Here is a 7790-nt window from a genome sequence, read left to right on the forward strand (position 1 = left end):
CACCGGCCGAAGACCTATCCCAACTGCAGAGACGGCCAATTCCTGCAGGTTGGAACCCCATTCCATTTATTCCCAGTTTAAAAGACAATGCTTTCAATGTTGTTAGGGACTACGTGCATATATTCCCATCATGGGAAGATTATAGTGAAGACAAACACCATTTTCACATCTTCCTGTCCAACTTACGTGTAAGTGCTATTATTCATGGTTATTATTTTCCTGTTTTCTGCTGATCGAACACATCAATGATTTACATTACATTGTTGTAACTAGGCGAGGGTCAATCTGGATAGTCATGATGAGCAAAGCTTGCTTGTGCTTTTCAAGGAAGCATTGCAGTAGTATCGGTGTTACCTGAGGAAATCACACTTTGATGGCAAGTCTATAAACGAATTTCCGGTGAAGTCTCCTGTGCTAAATTTAGAAGACATTGAATGGAAAAACCTTGTTATGCACTGGTCTCGTTCCCAGGATGAGGTACTGTCTATGAAATCAAATGACAATTTGAACTTCTACTTTTCCGCATGTGCCTTACGGATCTTTTTTGCAGGAAATCTGCTCGAAGAAGAATTCTGGTTTGAAAAGAACGACAGGATATTGCAAATATGTTGCCCGCTGCTTTGCTCTTGTTAGTACCTGTTGTCCTGTATCACTGTACTTGCATACATACCTTGTTCATTATGTGACAGCAGTATGTATGATAGCTTGCTTATCAATTGTTCGCTCCAAATTATCTGATCTGTATGAATGGTTACATGAGTGTAGAATATATCCAATGCCAATGATTTTTTTAGCTCTGCATTGTTCTTGTAAGTACATGCTGTCCTTTATCAGTGTACTTATATTGATAGGTAGTTGTTCATCTACCATCACTCTGCAGCTTATTTTCCTTTGCCCTCCATTTTCTACACATCAGATCTATATTTACTCTTACCATAAGGTTGGTACTGAAGAAGTTTAGGTGTGCATTGCTCTTGGTTGTGCCTTTTGCCTGTATCGCTGCACATACATTTATAGCTACTTGGTTATGTAGCATCACTCTTCATCTTATCTTAAATATTCTCCATTTTTTCGTATATTATCACATCTATATTTACTCTTAACAAAATGTAGAATAAAGGCAATGCTTATGAAGAAGATTCTGTGGTAAACTTCTTGAATTGCCCCCCCCCCCATCAGCATGGACAAGGGCTTTATAGAGCCTGTCTTCACCAGTAATGTAAGTTTGTCCTTCTCAAGCCTTCAAACTTTGTTGTGTATATTTGGTTAGGCATGACTGCAACAGCTATTTATTTTTGGTGTTTGCATCAAATTGCATGTTTAAAGTTTATTATGTAGTTCATAAACAAAAGTTTGTCCTTCTCAATTTAAGTTTTCAGTTGTACAACCAAGTTCCTTCTTCATACCATGTAAATTAAACTATACAGAGCAAGTGATCTTCTTTTGCACTGCATGTATGCTTCTGTTCTTCATCCGTAATCCAGTGGTGTGGTGAACCTACCCACTACAACACAATGTCATATTCTGCAATGTCTTAACTATGAACAATGTCATATCATTCTACTATTATTTAAACCATCTCTTTATTTGCCAATCTGAAATGGGATAAATTGACAGCACACTAACCATTGATACTTATGAGTTCTTGATCTGTAATCCAGTGGTGTCGTGAAGCTGCCAACTCCTTCACAATGTCATTTCCTGCCATGTCTTGACCTGAACAATACCATATTGTATTAATGCAATTTTAAACTGTGTCACTTTATTCGTCAGTAAGAAATGTGATGAATTGTCAGCACAGATACTTTTATGTGCAAAACCTGTCATCTGTCTGCTTGTTTATCTTTCAGAGTGAGGAAGATATAAGTGTTGAACAAGCGCAGTCTCATCATCTTGCTCAGGTGGTTGCGCTGTAGCTCGCCAGCAGGGCTAACCTTTCTTGAACTCTATTGAAGTGCTGTCGGTTTTGTATATTATTTTGTCAGCGTGTTTATTTGCACTGGTGGCGATCTTTGATGCCCAGTGTATGTAATCTGCTATCTGCTTGTGCTTTATTATCATAGTGGCGAACTTTGATGCCCAGTGGATGTAATATGCCGAAATTTCTTTATTGTATAGTCTAGGTTTTTTCTTATTCATGATGCTGCAGTTATTTTACTGTATATATATATCATGTCTTCACCGTAAACCGGCCAAACCGTAAAATGACGGTACATAATCGGGCCGCATGCAATCACGATGTATGATCCGCATCATGGGCCTCGTCAAACTGGCCCACTAGTAGATTCGGGCCTTTAATAGGCCGAGTAACCCCCGGCCCTCTTTTCGCAAGAAAACTCAATGGGCTTTTAGGAGGCTGAGAAGTAGGTTGGGCCTGAAACGTGCCGAACAGCTCACGGGCCGGCAGTAGCCCGAAATGGACCCCCGACCCATGATTGTGTGAATCAAATCACGGGCTTTTAACAGGCCAAAATTGTCTCGGTCCTTGTTTGGCCCAATCAGATATCGGCTGCGAGCAGGCTGGATGCAAACCGGGCCGTAGTTAGGCCCAACTATATGACGGGCTTTTAACAGGCCGAAATTAATATAGGGCCAAAATGTTAAACGGGCCCTTAACAGGCCGAAACTAATATTAGGCCGAATTACTAAATGGGCCTTTAGCAAGTGGGCCCAAAAGCACAACGTCTAGTTAACGGGCCCAATCTGATATGGGCCATAATTGAGGCCAAAGCCTCTTAAAGGGCCGGACCTGATCTGGGACGTGATTTGGCCCAGAACGTGGGAGGCTTTTAACGGGCCGGATCTCATATGGGCCATTATTAGGCCCGAAACGTGGCAGGCCATTAATGGACCGGATCAAATATGGGCCGGCATTTGGCCCAAAACATGGCAGCCAGTTAATGGGCCGGCCTACTAGGGTCCTCAAAATCTTGTGGGCCTACAGCTAGGCCGGCCCATTAGTGTCGGTGAAATCTCGTCGGCCTTTAGCTGGGCCGGCCCATTATGATCCGCAAGAATTTTGTGGGCCTTTACCTGGGCCGGCCCATTATGATCCGCAAGAATTTTGTGGTCCTTTACCTGGGTCGGCCCATTATGGCCCGCGAAATCTTGTGGGCCTTTAGCTGGGCCAGCCCATTATGGTCCGCAAAATCTCGTGGGCCTTTAGCTGGGCCGGCCCAATATGGTCCGCAAAATCTTGTGGGCCTTTAGTTGGGCCGGCCCATTTAAACTTGATGGGTCGTGCCACGTGTCGACGTATCATAGGCGCCTTCTATCCAATGAGTGGATGACATCTGTCCCAACGATGAGCCGACACGTGTTTCCTCCAGCCAATGATGATTTTACACGTGGAAAATCCCCATTGGTCGCGGATGTTAACGGGTTATCGGATCCAAAACCCGACCCGATAGCTTAACGGCGTTCCGTTACGGTGGATGCCACGTGTCGGTCACCCTTGACGAAAGCACTTCTGTGACGCGCGATTTATCGTCACGGAAGTGGACACTTCCGTGATGATAATTTTGGTAATGTCATGGAACACTTCTACGACAGCACAGGTATGACTATCTTGATTCTGTCATAAATTTGTCATGGATGTACATGCATGAAAAAAAACGCGACCTACTGTGACAAACACGTATCATCACGGAAGTGTATTTTTTTGTAGTGAGTATCGATGGATTGCGCCATGGAGCAAAACTTGAAATTAAAAAAAAGGTGGTACATATAGAGAGCGCTCGTCACCAAATTATGCATATAGTACTATTAAAAAGGCTAGTCACAATAATGGTGTCCAGCACAACCCACCCCTCAAATAAAACTAAGAGGGTGCTTGGATACTTTTTAGTCCCATGACTAAAAGTAGTGGGACTAAAACATGCTAGCCTCACCCATGCTTGGATCCAAATACTAAAAAGGCTAAATAAAGTTAATGAGCATTTATTATCCTCCAAACCCTCCAATCGAGAACTCGCATGTGTTAAAGGAGAGGAGTTAAATGAGTAGAGAGAGGACTAATCCACATTTTAGTAGGGGTACCCCTGACTAAAAAAATTTAGTCTCAAGACTAGTTTTAGCCCCTCTTTAGTCAGGGGTGCTTGGAACTTTAGCCTCTTAAAGAGACTATTTTTAGTCAGACTAAAATAAGTCCCTTGGATCCAAGCACCCTCTAAGCATCCTGGAATTCTTTGACAAAACTAAGCACCCTGAAATTCTTTGACAACTATACTGCTGGCTATATGATGTTGGCCATATATATTGTACGTATATAATGTGAAGAAACGAGTGGTAGTACTATACCAACTAAAAGATGAAATGTAAGAAATACTAGTATGTACGTACTGAAGAGTTAAAGTAACGAGAAGAAACATAACATAGTTCTGCTGGGGGCTCAGCACAACACACCCCTCAAATTAAATTAAGCACACTTGAAATTAAACTTTGCAACTATTCCGGTAGACACTGCATTAGAACCACCATGAGCAACGACACTGCCACCTTACTCGGAGTCCTCGTCCACGTCCTCGACTTCGTCCTTGTCCCTCTTCCTCTTGGCCGATACTTCTTTGGTTGAACCGCACACTTGGTTGTTGCTCTTCATCCAACACTTGTAGATATTGAAGCAAAGGTAACCATCCCATTGCAGCGTAGTGGATGTGGTCTATATCTAGTACATTCCGCTGCCATGCATGACGATGAAACGTGTATGGAGGTTTCTCCAGTTTACCGTACGAAGGATGAACCATGGCTCCTGCCAGGGTCAGCATTGAAGGTTGACGAGAGGACACCAGCCGATTCTTCTGGAGGTCGAAGGTGTTGCCTACAACGAGGCCTATCCGACGCAGGACTTCTTTGTCGTTACCAAAGTCTACAGTAACGAATTCGACTAGGTTGCTCTCGAGGAAGTCCTTAAAATCCTGGCACTCAACGTCGGCATGGCATATGTGGTAGACCAAGCATAAGTCATGCACGCAAACCTGGATCATGGCGGGCTTCTTCCTCTCTTCGTCCTTTATATCCTTCTCTCGTCCCAGGACTGTGGTGTACTCAACATCTAGCCCAGTGACCCACTCATCATCTGAGTCTTCGAACATGCGTCTGAAGCGAGAAAGGCATCCTTTCACCGTCGCAGAAGAACGGGTGTAGATGACGTCGAACTCATCGCTGGTGATGGTTCTAACCTTGTACTCACCGCCGATCGTGGAGATTTGGGACGCCATGGATTTGGGAGGAGGGTTAGGATTAGTGGAACTGCCGTAATGTGAATGGACGGGACGACTAGGTGCGAACCGCCGTAGTATTGAAGGACGTGCGGGGACGAGTAGGAGCGAACTGCCAGCGTGCGAACGGCAGGGTAGTGGCTTTCCATTCTCCCATGATACGGGCTTCCGAGAGGCCTTGGATCTGAGATCGAACGGTTGCATGGCGTGACTCTAGACCTATGGGTGAATATCCTATCCTGGAGGGTTATTCTGCAAATTTTCAGCAACTTAGCATGCGACCGTTTGATCTCAAATCCAAGGGCTGCCAACAGCCCGTATCATGGTCGCGCCTACCACGACCGTCGCGTCGCTCGCGCGGTCGCGCCCTTGGAGATTTGACATGGTGCGTTAGGCTATCTGATGTTGGCATGTCATACATAGTCATCACTTAGTCACTCATACTACAACAAGGTTGGCTATAAGGTTGGCTATAAGTGTAATTTTTTTTACTCCTCTCTATCTCTTTCTTCGTACTCCCTCCGTCCCATAATATAAGAATGTTTTTGACACTAGTGTAGTGCCAAAAACGTTCTTATATTATGGGACACAGGGAGTACTAGTATTTATTGCATTTGCCAAGGAGTGACCTCTTCCAATGAAATGGTGTTGCTAAGTTTGCTTCATTTAATTAGCTATAGACTCAAAATTGTCTTTTCACCTAGGTACACGCGCTTAACACCGTTTCTTCCTTGGGTCACCAAACTAGTCTCTCTCTTCTTGATTAACTTGCCACATCAGACTTTATGCCTATGTGGCAAGCTTAAGCACCTGTAGGAGCAAGTAAAAGTAAGTACAATAGTGCGCTTTACATGGCTTTTTTGCATATGTGGAGGAAAGAGAGGCAAGGAAAAAGTGGAGAAGTGGGCTCTCATGCAAGAGCCAGCCTCTACTACATGGTGGAGCATTGGGACAGGCACCTGTATGGAGGTGGTCAGGAATCGGGAGACTCACGCCGGTCGTAGCACCGCAGTTAAAATGATAATGGCAAGTCAAATCACGGGGCCCCATCTGTCCAGCAGTAACTCGTTGTCAAATCACACAGCCCTACGTTTGCAGCAGCCTACTCCCTCGTCTTCTCGCGTCTCTGTCGAACCGACTAGGCGGAACTGCCCCGCCTACCGCGCAGGAAAAGCCCCGCCCTCGACTTTTAAATAGTATACAGTTTTGGAATCGGGAGACTCACGCCGGACGAAGTTTTGGCAAGTGTTGGACGTGGTTTTGGGCTGCCCCGTCTAGGCCTGCTCCCTACTCCCCGCGGCCGGCTCTGCTGCCGCGCAGGCCTCACCGCCCCACCGTACTCCCATCGCTGGCCTAGCCATCCCTCTACTCACCCACACCTGCTGTTATTCTCCGGCGACGGCAGACGAACCAGTAAACCCTCGTACAGTCGTACTCTCCTCCGCGTGGGAAACAACTGCCGAGTCTTCCCTGCCTCTGTGTCGTTCCCTTCCTAGGCCTCGCCGTCATCCACCGCCCTGGTGCTCTCGGCGCGGCCTGGTCAACGTGGTCAACGACCGACATGCATCTGGAGTGGACTGTACGTGGAGAGGCCGACAGCTGGGTCCACGGCCGCACGCAAGGAAATGTCTCCTTATTACGCGCAAAATAATGATTCCTCCACCTCACATCAGGGACCCACCGAAAGGGCATCTGTATTTCGTGAAAAAAATGTTACTGCCGCTGACAGCTCGGACCCACCAGCTATATCTTCGCACGCAAGGAAGTTCCTCCTTATTACGCACAAAAAATGAATACTCCCCCTGCTAGCTGGGACCCACCATGGTGGGAGGCTGACTTGTGGGCCTACTAAGTTGACTGGGACGGGGGCCTTTGTCAACTTTAGTCAATATGAACGATTCTAGCTCCAGTGACCGTAAGATGTCCATCCAACGGCCGTAGTGCTTCTTCAACCTCTGGTCTTCATGCTCCAGCCGCCCAAAGCAGCGCCGATCGTGTCGCATGCTCCTGCCTCCCGTGGCTGGATGTGCTGCCGCGGAGGCCTCACCGCCCCCTACTATTCCCACCGCTGGCCAGGCCCTGCGGCGACGGCAGCCTCACACCGCAGCCGAACCAGTGAACCCTCATACTCCTCTCCGCGCGGGCTTCCACTGCCGCGTCTTCCCCGGCTCCGCGTCATCCCCTTCCTAGGGCTCGCCGTCGTCCACCGCCGTGGTGCTCTCCGCGCGGCGTGGTCAACGTGGTCAAGGAACGACTTCCATCGGAATAGTACTGTACGTGGAGAGGCTGACAGCTGGGTCCACGGCCACAGCCCAGTTTTTTTGTGATTTGCCAAATAAGTCGCTTTGTCAGGCCTGTTGGGCTGCAAATCTTTCAAGACGAGGAGGGCTTTCATTCGGCTGGCCGAGAAAATGGCCCATCAGTAATGAGAAATGGGCTGTACATTTTTAAAACACATCAAACCGGCAATTAGTTTCAAATATCTTTTTTTCATTTCGAGAATTTAAATTACATTAATTTTTATGCGTGGAGAATTTGTTGAATTTTATATTGATATACATTTATTTTTAA

Source organism: Triticum aestivum, chromosome 5D (assembly GCF_018294505.1).
Source record: "Triticum aestivum cultivar Chinese Spring chromosome 5D, IWGSC CS RefSeq v2.1, whole genome shotgun sequence".
NCBI lineage: Eukaryota > Viridiplantae > Streptophyta > Magnoliopsida > Poales > Poaceae > Triticum > Triticum aestivum.